Here is a 15,834-nt window from a genome sequence, read left to right as displayed (position 1 = left end):
CAGCAGTTTCTCAATTTGTACCAGTAGTCTTGAAGTTATTTGTCCTGAAAAGAACTCTCCTCCTTCCTTCCTATAGTGCCTTTCTTATAAACAGCAATATTCTGTCTTTAAGATTCTGTGTCTGGGTTTATTTCCCCCACTTGAAAGTAGGAAATAGTTTGGTAACAGAATTGAAAAGTAGTTGTGCTTTACCATGTCTGTTTTGCCAGGAGGGTGTTCTCTTTTTCTCTTTAAATTTCAGATTAATATAAGAGTACCTACGATAAGGTTACCCTGTTTGCATTTGTGAGGTAGAGTCCAAGTTGTTGTTGAGCCCTTCACCCAGGAGGTGTGCTGTGTTCCTTTATATTGTGCTGGTTATGTGAGAGCCCACCCCTCCCCGGCCCTCCTCCCCTCCCCTCCTCTTTCCTTGCCCCTCCCCCCTTCTTGAATTTAATTGGGTTTTTCCTCTCCTGTGGGCATGTAGTTTTTCATCTACTACTTTTGTATTGAGTACATTGGATGCTTGCTTTTCCATTCTTGTGATCCTTAGGAGAATGTTCTCCAAATCCATCCAGGTAAAAACAAACAATGTAAAGTCTTCATCTTTCTTTATGGCTAACTAGTATTCCATGGGGGACCCATACCACAGTTTATTTAATCCATTTGTGAGTTGATGGGTGGTAGGTTGTTTCCACCTTTTGGCTATGTGAGTTGAGCTGCAATGAACATTCTAGTGCAAATGTCCTTATGGTAAATCATTTTTTTTTTCTTTTCTGAGTAAATACCTAGTAATGGGATTGAGAGATCAAATGGAAGGTCGACTTTTAGTTTTTTAAGGATTCTCCATATTTCTCTCCAAAAAACCTGATCACGCTAAAAAGCTTCAGTACACAAAAATTAAGCACGCAAAAATGAAAGCAAACGGATAACCCTAAGAATGGGAGAAGATATTCACATGTTACGAATCTGACAAAAGGTTAATAACCAGAAGATACAGACAACTCAAACAACAAGAAAAGAGCAAGCAATCCCATTCATCAATGGACAAGAAACATGAACAGAACCTGCTCCCAAGAAGACAGACAAATCGCCAACAAACACACGCAATAAATGGTCCTTATCCCTAATCATCAGAAAAAAATGCAAATCAAAACCGCCTTGAGATATCAGGAGGGCATTCTTATTCCTAGTGGTAGCAATATCTAATATCTTTCAGATCACAACAAATGCAATCCACAGTGTGAGTGCCATTTACTCTGCTGTCAATCAGGAAGGAAAGTCAAAAGATTCAGACGGACAAACGTGATGCTGCGATGTCATATTTGTATATTGGTTTTAAATTCTTTAATTATAAGGTATGTTTGCTCTAAAATACTTTACAAAACACATTCATTTAAAAGTAAATCTTAGAGATATTACTAAATGTTGAGTTCTATCTTTTAAGTGTTAGGTTCATAACACACCAATCCCACACATACTGTGATGAAATAGACACCAGCATTAGGACTGATTCAGCATATTGAAATAATTCAAAAGCTATTCTCAATGTCATTTGGGAGATTTCATTAAATGGAAGACAGTTCACTGTTCCACTTTTTGCTTTATAACATATGCAATCAGATTGTTCATAACAAAAATTATCATTTCCAATTGAACATTCATGTGGCAGGAACCTATGGAGAAGTTCACAGTCCAAGGTTCATTCCCACTGGTAAACAGTGGAGAAATTAATGGGGATATTTTGGGAATTCAGAGCTGTCACATATTTCTACTCCCCCAAAGCAGTCCAATAAAAGGATCGTGGGGAGAGGATTGAGAAAGGTTGAAAAGTAATTTCAGGTTGTCCTAATTTGAAGACTGGCTATATACACAAATCCTTTTAGATAAGATATTTGGATTCTGTTTCCTTATCTGGAAAAATGCACATTTACAAAAACAACCAGAAGAATCTAAACACTCATAGAAGACAATTGGGAAGACGAGGTCAGATAAGGTTGCTTATGCCTGTAATCCTAGCACTCTGGGAGGCTGAGGTGAGGGGATCCCTTAGCTCAGGAGTTCAAGACCAGCCTGAGCAAAACAAGACCCCATCTCTACTAAAAACAGAGAAAAACTATCTGGGTGTTGTAGTGGGTACCTGTAGTTCCAGCTGTCTTAACACGTGGCTAGCACAATAATATAAAAAATGAGGTAAGCATAAAACACTGGGTTGTTTTTTTGTTGTTGCTGCTGTTAGTATTACTAAAGATTGTATCCTCAAAAGATAACCTTGTCTCAGGCCCCGTTAGCAGATTTTTTAAGAGAAGATTACAGCAGCCAGTAACCTGGGGGCAAGCACAGGAAATGCCAAGTTAAGAAAGCAGAGCTGCTATCGTGACCTCTGTATTAGGGGCAGCAGACGACATGGTATGTGTCAATGTCAGGTATTATGAAGTCTTAAAAAAAAATGATACGGTGCAGTTAACTTCAAGAAGTTAACAGTAAGCAATGGCCACAAATATCTTATAAAAATGCACTCTTTTATATGAAAAGCTTTCATGCCAGGTCCTTTCCTTTAGCAATTTATTTTGGGTTAGGAGCCTCATCTATGTGGTTTTTCAATGAAGCCAAGAAACATGAAAGGATGCTCCGTGGGTATAATTTTCCACAGACCTCCTACAGCACTTGGATTATCTTGGATATTACACAAGGATTTACTGGTTAGAATATCAGCACTTCCATATGCCAAATGGCTTTAGTCATGTCTTGCCTCAGGAATAGTGGAACATACACTTCCCAAACGCACAATGTCATAAAATCTTCAAGGTTACATGGACGGTAGGACACCAAATTCAGCTTATATGGGATTCCACAAAAGCTAATCTCTACAGTTGAGGATTAGACCAGCAAAGAATCCTCATGTTTTGTCTTTTATTTATTTATATTTATTCCATGTTCTAGTCGTAACCACATATTTGTCTGTAGTCTTGTGGACAAGACTCAATGTCTCTGCATGACCAGGCCGTCAGGGGTGGACATTCCTGTTCTCTCTTTGTCTGACAACTATCCACCTCCTGTTCACTCTTCCTACATTTTTAATAAGTGCATTTAGCTAAAATCTTGTCCCTGTCAGTATCAACGTACAAAACCACCACCCTCTATACAACCGTACAGATTAGCCATGGCTAAAAGTCAGGTTAGAAGCCAGAGGCTGAGCCTTGAGCCAGGCAAGGTGGCTTAGACTGTAATCCCAGCACTCCGGGAGGCTGAAGCAGCTGAATTGCCTGAGCTCAGGAGTTTGAGACCAGCCTGAGCAAAAGCAGGACCCTATCTCTACTGTAAATAGAAAAACTAGCCAGGCATGGTGGTGGGCACATGTAGTCCCAACTATTCAGGAGACTGAGGCAGGAGGATCACTTGAGTCCAAGAGTTTGAGGTTGCTGTGGGTCATGACGCCACAGCACTCTACTCAGAGCGACAGAGTGAAACTCTGTTTTAAAAAAAGAGACAACAAAGAAAACAGAAGCCTTTGGAGACCAGAAAACAATCAAGTCGCTGATACTTAAGCGACAGGCTGAGTCCTTAACATCCGAGACTTTTCTTCTTTTTGTTTTTAGTTTTTTGTTTCGTTGTTATCGAACACTTTTCAGGAAGCTCATAAAAGTAAAACTAAAACTATGTAACAAAAATTCCTCCTCAAATTCCCCAGTTATCATACTCAGAAGGGTGCTTTAAACATTTGATAATAGAATTAAAACAATGTTTAACGCGTGTGTAAGTATTGCTTCAATTTTGGGTACTTTGTATTTTTTAGAAACACAACAGAATGAGGCTTACCACAGACCAACACAACACGGCCACAGACAATTGGTTGAATGAAACTATAAGAATTATGAATTGAGGTAACAACTTTTTATTCAAAAAAGATAAAGCAAGAAACCTTTTTGAAATAGTAAAAGAACTTTTTGGCTCAGCGCCCATAGCTCAATGATTAGGGTGCCAGCCACATACACTGGGACTGGCAGGTTTGAACCGGGCCGGGGCCAGCTAAACAACAATGACAACTACAACAAAAATTAGCTAGGTGTTGCAGCGAGCACCTGTAGTCCCAGCTACTTGGGAGACTGAGGCAAGAGAATCACTTAAGCCCAAGGGTTTGAGGTTGCTGTGAGCTGTGATGCCACAGCACTGTCCTAGAAGGCAACATAGTGAGACTGTGTCTCAAAAAAATAGAAAAAAAGAAATAGTAAAGGAATTTTTAATTAAAACTACTATGAACAATACCTTTGCAGCTCAATAGTAAATGTTAAAGATGTGCTTTTTCCTGATTAATATGTATGAATACTATTAACAGTAGTAATTTGAGACAATGGATTTAGATGCTGTCTCTGGACACACAGACTCGTCTAGAGAAACTGTGCAGCATGAGCTGTTTTCTGAGAACCTTTTGCCTCTTGTTTCTCAGCAACTCTCATCGAGGTGCCTTCTTCTCCTCTCTCTCAAACGTCAATACAAATTGGCTTAAGAGTTGATGTTATTTTGTTTATTACAGGGTTTTAGTTTGGTTTCATTTCTTTCATACCATTTAAACCTGTGGTCTCCAACCCCCAGGCCACAGACCCAGTGCAGGTCCACAGCCTGTTAGGAACCGGCTTGCACAGCAGGTGAGCAGTAGGCCAGGGAAGCTTCATTAGTATTTACAGCTGCTCCCTATTGCTCACATCGCTGCCTGAACCCCTCCTCCTGTCAGAGAAACAGGCCATTAGATTCTTATCGCAGCAGGAACTGTGCATGCAAGATCCAGGTGGCATGCTCCTTCTGAGTACATAACTCCCGGTGACCTGCGGTGGAGCCCAGGTGGTGATGCCAGGGCTGGGACTGTGTACTTACAGGACAACACACTCCGAGTTCCCATTAACTCTGCATTACGGTGAGTTGTAGAATTATTTCATCATATATTACAATTTAATAATGTTAGAAACAAAGTACATGATCAATGTAATCTGCTTTAATCATCCTGAAATCACCCACCCACACTGGTCTGTAGAAAAACTGTCTTCCACAAAATCGGTCCCTGGTGCCAAAAAAAGTTGGGAACCGCTGCATTAGATGTTCCCCGTCCACGTTCTGCTGCCCCAGCCCCTGGGAACGGCTGTTCTGCTTTGTCTCCATGAATCGGATTACTGCAGTAGTTATCTCATGTGAGTGAAATGAGGTTGGTTGAAACTTAAAAGACACACGTGGATTCCTATTCACTCATCTCCAAATACAGCAAGCGAGGCAAACCGCTGTTTATTTAGGTGTAGCCCTTCATTTCGGGCTTGGGGAATCTTTAACTCTGAGTAGAAAAAAACAAAGGGTTCACTTTTGAGCTCTGAAATGATCATAAACGTCTTTCCTTTTCAAGACCATTCATTCATTATTCAGCCCCTGTCACATACCACATAGGTGGCACTTTATCTTTAGGCAGGTCTCAAACGGTAAATAAAATGGTGATTGAGAAATAGTCATCAGTCTCATGGAGTTTGTGACAGGGTAGGAGGAGCAGACAGCAGTGAACCTGAAGATTCTAACACAGGCTCCGACAGGAGGACTACAGGCTGCTCCGTAATACAGAGGGACTACCGCACGCCACTTGGGAAAAGAAGGGCTTTTGAGGAACAGTAACGCGTAAGCTGAGACATGAAGGGTAAGTGAGAATTAGGAGGTGGGAAGAGTGATCCCAGGCGCAAAAAGAGTGTGTGGGACACAGACCCGGAAGAATTTGCACACAGAACGTGTCTAGGATGAGAAAGGAAACAGCAGGCTGAGAGCTCACGGGGCCGGGGCACCCTGGGCCTTCCCGGGGTCATGGAAAGTCGTCCGGATGCTTTTTCCAAAGCACCAGGAATGCGTGGACGGAGACGACTCAGTCCTGTGATGTGGTTATATTTTATCACAGATTGCTCGCTCTGGCTAGAGTTGGATTAGAAGAAAAACTGAAGGCAGGAAAATGGACTGGGAGACTCCAGCAGCGCTCTCTGTGAGGCCGGAGCCTTGCACGAGCTCAAGCGAGGGCAGGGGAAGAAGCAAGTGGAATCCGGTGCACGCTGAATTCTGCTAAGCCAGCTTCTGTACTGGTTAGACCGCACACAAAGTAACACAGGGATTACATGTTATTTTAAAGAGCACATACAACGTAGTTGCATAAAACTATTGTTTCTCTGAAAGGACCTCATGCATTAACATGAAAATACAACCCCAATTATGTGAAATTGAATAATATAAGAGATTTTAAAATTGTTTGGCACTGGATTTTAAAATGTACTAAAAATTTGACGTGGTAGAGTTCCATCTTAGAGTCTCAATCCCACAACTTAAGGGAGTAAGGTTTTATGGAAAGCTTGAAATAAGCTTTTTGAAAATAAGAAACACTAGGTAGTTACAAGAAGCCTGGGGAGTGAGGCTGTCAGCACCCGCACCCCCGAGCTCAGCTGTGAAGTACCAGGGCACACAAGTAAAGCAAACTGCAAAGCGGAGCTGCAGGAAAATTTATCACCTGTTCATGAGCCAGTTTCACAGCCATATACTTAAATAGGCTGTACGATAACATCCAATTTAATATTATGAGGATTTTTACAAAGTCAAAAAACGTTAGTGCAGTTTTTCAAAATGATGAAAATATCCTGGTGTCATTTCAGAGATCTGCAATCTACGTGACTTCCTGTCACTAATATATTAACATGAAACCCACAGACAGGGCCCTGTACCTTCCTAGAATACTTCCTAGAATTCTTTTTTTTTTTTTTTTATTGCAGTTTGGCCGGGGCTGGGTTTGAACCCACCACCCTCGGCATATGGGGCCAGCGCCCTACTCACTGAGCCACAGGCGCCGCCCTCCTAGAATTCTTAAACATAACAGGGCAAGGTATCTCAGCATTTTTTGAGTACTGAAGTTATAGTTTTATTTTGTACCCTTAAATTCTTTTAGATAGATTTTTTAGGTACCAGGGACACACAATAAACACCATATGTTTAAAATGTACAATCTGATAAGCTTCAACATGTATGTGTCCGTGAAACCAGGGATACACCCAAGATAATGAACATCTCTCTCTCTCTCTCTCTCCAAAGTCTGTGCCCATCACAACCTTCCCCTGTCACCCCTGCCAGAATGTCCCCCCTAGGCACAGGCAGCCACGCCCGGCTTCCCACCATCACAGTAGGTATCTGGGGTTTTGAGAACATAGATGAACTCACGCTGGATGGAAGCTGCGTCCAGCGTCTGTCATTCAGTATAATTAGTGAGAGTATGTCAGTAATCCATTCATTCTTATTACTAACCGTCCACTGCATCACTACACCACAAAACACTCACCCATTCCACTGGTGAGAATGTCGTTTCCCATTTTTGACCATTACAAACAAAGCTACTATGAACATTTGTAAATAATTCTACATGTGGCATATACTCCCTTTTCTTGTGAGAAAATTCCCAGGAGTGGAATGGTTGAGTCGTAAGCAAGAGGTCAATTTTTGAAGTCACTGTCAAACTGTTTACCAGAGTGGACTTCACCATTTTACTTTTCCATTCCGAACTTCCTGAGAGTTCCAATTTATCCACATTCTCATCTGTATTTTGGATGGTTGGTCTAACTTGAGCCCTCTCACAGGTGGGTAGTGGTGTCATAATACATCACGTAAAACTTGCTACTTTAACCATTTTAAGTTTACAATTCAGTGGCATTCATTGGATTTTTCAATGTTACATAACCATTACTACTTCTAAAACTTTTTAATCACCATAAACAGAAACTCTTTAACCATTAAAAAATGACTCACGGGCCAGGCAAGGTGGCTCACGCCTGTAACCCTGGCATTTTGGAGGGCTGAGGTGGGTGGATTGCTTGAGTTCAGGACTTCAAGACCAGCCTGAGCCTGAGTAACCCCATGTGTCTACTAAAGACAGAAAAATTGGCGAGATGCCTGTAGCCCCAGCTACTCGGGAGGCTGAGGCAAGAGGATCACCTGAGCCCAAGAGTTTGAGGTGGCTGTGAACTATGATGATGCCACGGCACTCTACAGAGCATGACAGAATGATACTCTGTCTCAAAACAAACAAACAACAACAACAACAAAGCCAAAAAAGAAAGATGTTAAATCTAGGTTGTTTTGCAGATATCCTTATTAGGTCAGGGAAGTTCCCATCTATTCTTAGTTTTCTGAGAGTTCTTGTTGATTATGTTGTCAAAGGTTTTTTATTGCATTTACTGAAATGATCAGAAGCCTTAATTTTTAAAGTTTTAAAAAATATTCTTATTTACACTGTCATACCCCCGCCCCCGCCATTTGAAACTAGCACTGGGATAAATTCCATCTCATCATGCTGTATTTTTTACATATTGTTTGGATGATTTTGGCTTGCCAAAAATCTTTTTTTTTTTTTTTTTTTAATTTTTTTTATTAAATCATAACTGTATACAATGATATGATTATGGGGCATCATACACTCACTTCATAAACCATTTGACACATTTTTATCACAGTGGTTAACATAGCCTTTCCGGCGTTATCTCAGTTACTGTGCCAAAACATTTACATTCTACATTTACCAAGTTTCGCAAATACCCCTGTAATATGCACCACAGGTGTGATCCCACCGATTCCCCTCCCTCTACCCACCCCCCCCTTTCCCACTTCCCCCTATTGTTAAGTTGTAGCTGGGTTATAGCTTTCATGTGAGAGTCCCAAATTAGTTTCATAGTAGGGCTGTGTACATTGGGTATTTTTTCTTCCATTCTTGGGATACTTTACTAAGAAGAATATGTTCCAGCTCCATCCATGTAAACATGAAAGAGGTAAAGTCTCCATCTTTCTTTAAGGCTGCATAGTATTCCATGGTATACATATACCACAATTTATTAATCCATTCGTGGATCGATGGGCACTTGGGCTTTTTCCATGACTTAGCTATTATGAATTGGGCTGCAATAAACATTCTGGTACAAATATCTTTGTTATGTTGTGATTTTTGGTCTTCTGGGTATATGCCCAGCAGAGGAATTACAGGATTGAATGGCAGATCTATTTTTAGATCTCTGAGTGTTCTCCATATATCTTTCCAAAAGGAATGTATTAATTTGCATTCCCACCAGCAGTGCAGAAGTGTTCCCTTTTCTCCGCATCCACGCCAGCATCTCTGGTCTTGAGATTTTGTGATATAGGCTAGTCTCATTGGAGTTAGATGATATCTCAAAGTAGTTTTGATTTGCATTTCTCTGATGATTAAAGATGATGAGCATTTTTTCATATGTCTGAAGGCCTTGCGCCTGTCTTCTTCAGAGAAGTTTCTCTTCAAATCCCTTGCCCAGCCTGCGATGGGATCCCTTGTTTTTTTCTTGCTGATGCGTTTGAGTTCTCTGTGGATTCTGGTTATTAAACCTTTGTCAGAGTTATACCCTGCAAATATCTTCTCCCATTCTGAGGGCTGTCTGCTTGCTCTGCTTACTGTGTTCTTAGCTGTGCAGAAGCTTTTTAGTTTGATCAAGTCCCAGTAGTGTATTATTGAAGCTGCTTCAATTGCCCGGGGGGTTCTCCTCATGAAATACTCACCCAGACCAATTTCTTCAAGGGTTTTCCCTGCATTCTCCTCTAGTATTTTTATAGTTTCATGTCTTAAGTTTAAATCTTTAATCCAATGAGAGTCTATCTTAGTTAATGGTGAAAGGTGTGGGTCCAATTTCAGTCTTCTGCAGGTTGCCAGCCAGTTCACCCAGCACCATTTGTTAAATAGGGTATCTTTTCCCCACTGAATGTTTTTAATTGGCTTGTCAAAAATCAAATAGCGGTAAGTAGCTGGATTCATCTCTTGGTTCTCTATTCTGTTCCAGATATCTACTTCTCTGTTTTTGTGCCAATACCATGCTGTTTTGATCACTATCGATTTGTAGTAAAGTCTGAGGTCTGGTAGTGTGATTCCTCCTGTTTTGTTTTTATTTCTGAGTAATGTCTTGGCTATTCGAGGTTTTTTCTGATTCCATATAAAACGAAGTAATGTTTTTTCAAGATCTTTAAAATATGACAGTGGAGCTTTAATAGGGAGTGCGTTGAAATTATATATTGCTTTGGGTAGTATGGACATTTTGATAATGTTGATTCTTCCTAGCCATGAGCATGGTATGTTTTTCCATTTGTTAACATTTTCAGCTATTTCTTTTCTTAGAGTTTCATAGTTCTCTTTATAGAGATCTTTCACGTCTTTTGTTAGGTAAATTCCCAAATATTTCATCTTCTTTGGCACTACTGTGAATGGGATAGAGTCCTTAACTGCTTTTTCAATTTGACTGTTGTTGGTGTATATAAAGGCTACCGATTTATGAATGTTGATTTTGTAACCTGAGACGCTGCTGTATTCCTTGATCACTTCTAGGAGTTTTGTAGTAGAGTCCCTAGTGTTTTCCAGATACACAATCATATCATCTGCGAAGAGCGAGAGTTTGATCTCTTCTGACCCTATATGGATACCCTTGATCGCCTTTTCTTCCCTAATTGCGGTGGCTAAAACTTCCATTACAATGTTGAAAAGCAATGGAGACAATGGGCAGCCTTGTCTGGTTCCTGATCTGAGTGGAAATGATTCCAATTTAACTCCATTCAATATGATATTGGCTGTGGGTTTGCTGTAGATAGCCTCTATCAGTTTAAGAAAAGTCCCTTCTAGACCAATTTTCTTGAGTGTTCTGATCATGAAGGGATGCTGGATATTATCAAAAGCTTTTTCTGCATCAATTGAGAGAATCATATGGTCTTTGTTTTTTAATTTGTTTATGTGCTGAATTACATTTATAGATTTACGTATATTGAGCCAGCCTTGAGACCCTGGGATAAAACCAACTTGGTCATGATGTATAATTTGTTTGATGTGTTGTTGGATTCTGTTTGTTAGGATCTTGTTGAATATTTTTGCATCTATATTCATTAGTGATATTGGTCTATAATTTTCTTTTCTTGTTGGGTCTTTTCCTGGTTTGGGGATCAGGGTGATATTTGCTTCATAGAACGTGTTGGGTAGTCTTCCTTCTTTTTCTACATTTTGGAACAGGTTGAGTCATATAGGTACTAATTCCTCTTTAAAGGTTTGGTAGAATTCTGACGTGAAACCATCTGGTCCCGGGCTTTTCTTTTTAGGGAGGTTTTGTATAGTTGATGCTATTTCTGAACTTGATATGGGTCTGTTCAACATTTCCACTTGATTCTGGTTAAGTCTTGGAAGGTGGCGTGCTTCCAAGTATTGGTCTATTTCCTTCAGATTTTCATATTTCTGAGAATAAAGTTTCTTGTAATATTCATTAAGGATTTTTTGGATTTCTGATGAGTCTGTGGTTATTTCGTCTTTGTTGTTTCTGATTGATGATATTAGAGATTTTACTCTTTTTTTCCTGATTAGGTTGGCCAGAGGTTTATCTATTTTATTGACCTTTTCAAAAAACCAGCTTTTTGATTTATTGATCTGTTGTATTATTCTTTTGTTTTCAATTTCATTTAATTCTGCTCTAATTTTGGTTATTTCTTTTCTTCTACTGGGTTTGGGGTTGGAATGTTCTTCCTTTTCCAGTTGCGTGAGATGTCCCATTAAGTTGTTAACTTCCTCTCTTTCCGTTCTCTTGAGGAAGGCTTGCAGTGCTATAAATTTCCCTCTTAGAACTGCCTTTGCAGTGTCCCAGAGGTTCTGATAGTTTGTGTCTTCATTGTCATTTTGTTCCAAAAAATTGGTGATTTCTTTCTTAATCTCATCTCTGACCCAGCTATCATTCAGCATAAGGTTATTTAACTTCCATGTTTTTGTATGGGTATGCAGATTCCTGTTGTTACTCAATTCAAGTTTTATTCCATGATGGTCCGAGAAGATGCATGGAATAATTTCTATTCCTTTAAATTTACTGAGGTTAGACTTGTGACCTAAAATGTGATCAATTTTGGAGTAAGTTCCGTGGGCTGATGAGAAGAATGTGTATTCAGTTTTGTTGGGATGAAATGTTCTGTAGAAGTCTGCTAAATCTAAATATTGGATGGTTAGGTTTAAATCTAAGATTTCTTTGCTCAGCTTCTTTCTGGAGGATCGATCCAACACTGCCACGGGAGTGTTGAAATCTCCAACGATTATGGAGCTGGAGGAAATCAAGTTACTCATGTCTGTTAGAGTTTCTCTTATAAATTGAGGTGCATTCTGGTTGGGTGCATAGATATTAATAATTGAGATCTCGTCATATTGAGTATTACCCTTAACAAATATGAAGTGACCATTCTTGTCCTTCCTTACTTTTGATGGTTTAAAGCCTACTGTATCTGCAAATAAAATTGCAACACCTGCTTTTTTCTGATTACCATTTGCCTGAAATATGGATGACCATCCTTTCACCCTGAGTCTGTATTTGTCTTTTAAGTTGAGATGTGACTCTTGTATGCAACAAATATCTGGCTTGAGTTTTTGTATCCAGTCAGCTAACCTATGCCTCTTTAGAGGACAGTTTAAGCCATTCACATTGATGGAGAGTATTGATAAGTCTGGTGGAATTTTGGGTATCGAGTTTTTCAAAGGTCCAGTGGACATTTTTAATCCTTTCGCCAGTGTGGAAGTTGGAGTTTGATCCGAAGATTCTGAGTGAGTTTACTTTTGTGGTATAGGATTGGGTTGGTCATTGTGGAGGATAGGTCTGAGAACATCCTGAAGAGCTGGTTTACTTATGGCAAATTTTTTCAACATATGAATGTCATTGAAGTATTTAATTTCTCCATCATAGATGAAACTCAGTTTAGCTGGATACAAGATCCTGGGTTGAAAGTTTTTTTGCTTTAGGAGATTAAAAGTTGATGACCAGCCTCTTCTTGCTTGAAAAGTTTCAGCAGAGAGATCTGCAGTTATTCTAATATTCTTACCTTTGTACGTTATAGTTTTCTTTCGCCGGGCTGCTTTAAGAATCTTCTCTTTCATGTTAACTTTAGTGAAGCTAATTATGATATGTCTGGGAGATGGCTTATTGGGGTTGAATCGTGCTGGGGTTCTGAAGCTGTCTGCTATCTGAATTTCAGATTCTCTAGGCATGTCTGGAAAATTTTCTTTCATAATTTCATGTAGAAGGGCCTCTGTGTCCTTGGCAGCTACTTCATCAGTCTCCGAAATTCCTATAACCCTTATGTTGTTTTTTTTCGAATTATCTGAGAGCTCTATGAGTGAGTGATCCGTTTTTGCTCTCCATTTCTCTTCCTCTTTGAGAGATTGGGAGCGTTCGAAGACTTTATCTTCAATGTCAGAAATCCTTTCTTCTGCTTGCTCCATTCTGTTACTGAGGGATTCTACTGTATTTTTCATATCTTTGAGGGCTGTAAGTTCTTGTTTCAGTGTGTCTAAGTCTTTGGTGGTTTTGTCTTTAAATTCGTTAAATTCTTGAGACAATTTTTGAATTTCTCCTCGAATTCCTAATTCCATTTTATTGATCTTGTCTGCAAACCAAATTCTGAATTCGACTTCTGACATCTCAGCCAGTTGTTTATGAATGGGATCTTCAATCACATCTGCCGTATCTTTTCTTGGGGGGGTTGATCTATTCTGGTTATTCATGTTACCAGAGTTTTTCCGCTGATTCCGCCCCATGGTTTACTCCCTTTGGTTTTTCCCCTGGGGTTTTATCGAGGGCCCGTACAGTGTTGTGGCCTGAGAAACTGGGGCCCTGTCTGGTGTGGTGGAGCAAAGTGGTTCTGTCTTGTTTTCAGCTGGTTTCTGTTCGATCCTATTGCAACTTCTACTCTGGCTTGAAGTCTCAGCTGTGTGGAAAAATCAGCAATTAAGTCACCCCGCCTGCCCACCTCTGGCCCCAGTTGGAAAAGGAGAATCAAACCTTCCTACAATCGCACACCCAGGGCACCGCCTGAAGAGTCCTCAGTCTATTAGCCCAGTTCAAAAGGTCCGAATCAACTGTCTCAATCGGCACTTGTCTCGGGTGGAAGGGTTCAAGAGGTCTCTGGGAACTGGATCACAGGGGCCTGGTGACTCCTCTGACACGGCTCACCCCAGTGCAGCGTGGAGTCAGGAGGAGCCACCCAGCAAACAGAGCAGTCTGGGAAGGTTGACGTCTCCTTCCCCACTTTGCCCCTCCGTCGGACCCAGTCACTGGTATCTCTGCAAATGGCTAACCCAGTTGCCTGCAGTGAACAGACACTCCAGGGGTTTGCACCTGCCTGAATCGCAAGGAAGTCTGCCAGGCCCCCGCAGACTGCCGCTATCTAGCAGGAGGAGATGGGGCCTGACATCTTTGAGTGTTTGATGCAGGTGATGGGAAGGAGGTGTTCACTCAGGCTTAGCCCCGTCCCTGATGCATGCTGCTAACAGAACAGAACAGAACAGACAACTTTGTGAGGTTCTGTCTCTGTTCTTGTTGTCGCCTACAGGAGACGGGCTGTTTTGAGTTCAAACGTCTTTGCTGCTGGAGAATTGCGTCTGAACACCTCTCTGGGTCGGCCCCGCCCTGGAGGCTTCCGGGTTTGTGAGCCGTGTCACCGGTGGCCTCCTCTGGTTGCCCAGGGAGACAGGGGGTGTGGCCTCAGAATATCCAGAAGTGAGCGTTCTGCCGTTAAAGAAAAAACGGCTGTTGATCTACCTCCAGGGAACTGCTGCTCTGGTGTGGGCACTCAGGCGACCCTTTTCTCCTCTGTCCCACGCCCCAGAGTCAGCACTGAGCGGCCGCAGTTTGTGCTGGGTCCACACCCCTTAAGAGATCCCCCAAGAATCAGAACTCTTGGGGGATGGGCCCCCAGACCCCGATTGGGAGTGGGGCGGGGGGAAGCTAGAGTTTCATTCAGTTTCACGCAGTACTACGGTCCGGGGAGGGCTCCTGCACTGCACCGCAGGGAAGTGCCGCCAAGGCTTGATTTCCCCTCGGCAGAGTGCCCTCTCCTCGCTCACGTATCCCAGAGTCAGCGCTGACCTGACGCAGCTCAGGCACTGTGCACTCCCCTCGAGAAATCACCCAAGGAGCCGAACTCCTGGGGGATAGGCCCTCAGACCCCAAGTGAGAGTAGGGGTTCTCAGCTCTCAGCGGGGAGGCCAGAGTCTGATTCAGTCTTGGGCCCCGTATGCCTGGGGAGGGTTGCTGCACTGCACCGCTGGGAAGTGCCACGAGGCGTGACTCAGCCCGGTGCCCTCTCCTCACTTGCGCGCCTCAGAGTCAATGCTGACCAGTCGCAACTCGGGGACTGTCCACTCCCCTTGAGAAATCACCCAAGGATCCGAACTCCTGGGGGATAGGCCCTCAGACCCCGAGTGAGAGTAGGGGCTTTCAGCTCTCAGCGGGGAGGCCAGAGTCTGATTCAGTCTTGGGCCCCGTATGCCCAGGGAGGGTTGCTGCACTGCACCGCAGGGAAGTGCCGCGAGGTGTGACTCCCCCTCAGCCCGGTGCCCTCTCCTCACTCGCGCGCCTCAGAGTCAATGCTGACCAGTCGCACTCAAGGGGACTGTCCACTCCCCTTGAGAAATCACCCAAGGATCCGAAGTCCTGGGGGACAGGCCTCCAGACCTCAGTGGGCGGGAGGGGAGCGCCGGGGATTCAGGGTTGCCGGCAGAGGATTCCCAAAGTTTTATTCAGCCCTATGTCCGGCAGGAGAACGCCACGGCACCCCAGTAGGGGAGGTAGGTCCAGTTTTTAGAAGGTCTCTCCCGTGGAGAGACCGTGGAAATTAAAGGGCTCTAATTTCTGCCCGCTTGTTCAATTTCTGCCCGCTTGTTCAATTATGGGGCTCTAGAGCCGGTCTCATGGGGGAGGGGGACTCCCGTCCGCTTGGTGGTGGATTTTGTACCTTTTGTTTGCGTCCTTGTGATCACAACTTGCCTCAGTGGTGTTG

The 15,834-nt window shown here is 42.3% G+C and overlaps 1 protein-coding gene across 1 annotated transcript in view; it reads right to left on the bottom strand.

The window, feature by feature from the left end:
• Positions 1-15,834, bottom strand: part of LHFPL6 (LHFPL tetraspan subfamily member 6) — a 298,609-nt gene that overhangs the window by 82,634 nt on the left and 200,141 nt on the right. The gene's annotated exons all lie outside the window — the stretch shown is intronic.

Source organism: Nycticebus coucang, chromosome 15, assembly GCF_027406575.1.
Source record: "Nycticebus coucang isolate mNycCou1 chromosome 15, mNycCou1.pri, whole genome shotgun sequence".
Lineage (NCBI taxonomy): Eukaryota > Metazoa > Chordata > Mammalia > Primates > Lorisidae > Nycticebus > Nycticebus coucang.
The sequence above is the reverse complement of the archived record's forward strand: the minus strand, read 5'-3'. Positions and strand labels throughout refer to the sequence as shown.